Source organism: Nerophis lumbriciformis, linkage group LG10, assembly GCF_033978685.3.
Source record: "Nerophis lumbriciformis linkage group LG10, RoL_Nlum_v2.1, whole genome shotgun sequence".
In the NCBI taxonomy this organism is placed as follows: Eukaryota; Metazoa; Chordata; class Actinopteri; order Syngnathiformes; family Syngnathidae; genus Nerophis; species Nerophis lumbriciformis.
Window position 1 is genome coordinate 188,007 of NC_084557.2, and position 1,994 is coordinate 190,000.

Genomic DNA, 1,994 nt, shown 5'->3' on the forward strand with positions numbered 1-1,994 from the left:
TCCCGGGCTGCCACACTGGCGTATGACCGATGCTTGGTCTTAAGTCCGCTGACGATCACGTTGTTCATGCGGGAGTATACTGCTCCAAGTCGGCCACGTGACATTCCAAAACTTTTATAGCTTTGTCTTTCTCCGTGTTCAGTCTTTTGAGTGACTGAACGTCACCCATCAGATCCACAATTTTCTTTTGCTGGTCAGCAATTGTTGCGATCTCAGCCGACAAGAACTCAAGAGATTTCTTAATTTCTTCCATGTCGTCCTCAGGGGGGCTAACCACTCTCCTTGGCTTCGGACCCATGCTAACCTGGGCCACGGCTGAAGGTGAGCCGAGCCCGGCTGCAGTGCAACTTGGATCTAGGCTAGAAACCAGCCACACCAACGTAGACACTTAGATTGGTCACATCCAGTCTTAAAACTTGGATTGGTCACATCTAGTCTTAGACTTGGATTGGCCACATCTAGTCTTATAGACTTGGATTGGTCACATCTAGTCTTAAAAGTTGGATTGGTCACATCTAGTCATATAGACTTGGATTGACCAATCCAAGTCTATATAGACTTGGATTGACCAATCCAATTTAACCACGCCTCCAACCACACCCTGCCCCACCCCCGACCACGCCCCCGCCCCCACCTCCCGAAATCGGAGGTCTCAAGGTTGGCAAGTATGACATAGACCCTGAAACTTCCAATGTTCCTGTGGACATGGACCCTGAAACTTCCAATGTTCCTGAGGACATGAACTCTGAAACTGATGTGAGTATGATGAACGTTTTCATGCGTCACACCTTCAATCGGAATCCAGACATGCGCAGAACCTTACAAACGGAGAAGTGTTATTTGTGCTATGGCGCCATCTTGTGGACAAAATCCCTCAGTGCATGCGCTGACAAAGCAGTGGACTTTAATTGTTATCAAACATAGCGTTGTGCATTTCTGCCTGTCCGACGTTATTACGGTTTTTATTTATCTTTCTTCACTTCTGTTCACAACTTTTGTTGTGCCTCTTTTTGAAACGGAGCTGTTCTGTCCTTTTTATGTTGTGATTATGGAGGAGTTGTGGCGCGTCTTTATGACGTCATTGTGTGTGTTTGTGTTTAAGGCTAGCAGTTAGCACGTGGAGGAGCTCTAAAGTGGTGAAGAAAACAAAGTCTATTAAATGTAGTCTCCTTCCACCACCAAAGTGTATTAAATGTAGTCTCCTTCCACCACCAAAGTGTATTAAATGTAGTCTCCCTCTACCACCAAAGTGTATTAAATGTAGTCTCCCTCTACCACCAAAGTGTATTAAATGTAGTCTCCTTCCACCACCAAAGTGTATTAAATGTAGTCTCCCTCCACCACCAAAGTGTATTAAATGTAGTCTCCTTCCACCACCAAAGTGTATTAAATGTAGTCTCCTTCCACCACCAAAGTGTATTAAATGTAGTCTCCCTCCACCACCAAAGTGTATTAAATGTAGTCTCCCTCTACCACCAAAGTGTATTAAATGTAGTCTCCCTCCACCACCAAAGTGTATTAAATGTAGTCTCCCTCCACCACCAAAGTGTATTAAATGTAGTCTCCCTCTACCACCAAAGTGTATTAAATGTAGTCTCCCTCCACCACCAAAGTGTATTAAATGTAGTCTCCCTCTACCACCAAAGTGTATTAAATGTAGTCTCCCTCTACCACCAAAGTGTATTAAATGTAGTCTCCCTCTACCACCAAAGTGTATTAAATGTAGTCTCCCTCCATCACCAAAGTGTATTAAATGTAGTCTCCTTCCACCACCAAAGTGTATTAAATGTAGTCTCCCTCCACCACCAAAGTGTATTAAATGTAGTCTCCTTCCACCACCAAAGTGTATTAAATGTAGTCTCCTTCCACCACCAAAGTGTATTAAATGTAGTCTCCCTCCACCACCAAAGTGTATTAAATGTAGTCTCCCTCTACCACCAAAGTGTATTAAATGTAGTCTCCCTCCACCACCAAAGTGTATTAAATGTAGTCTC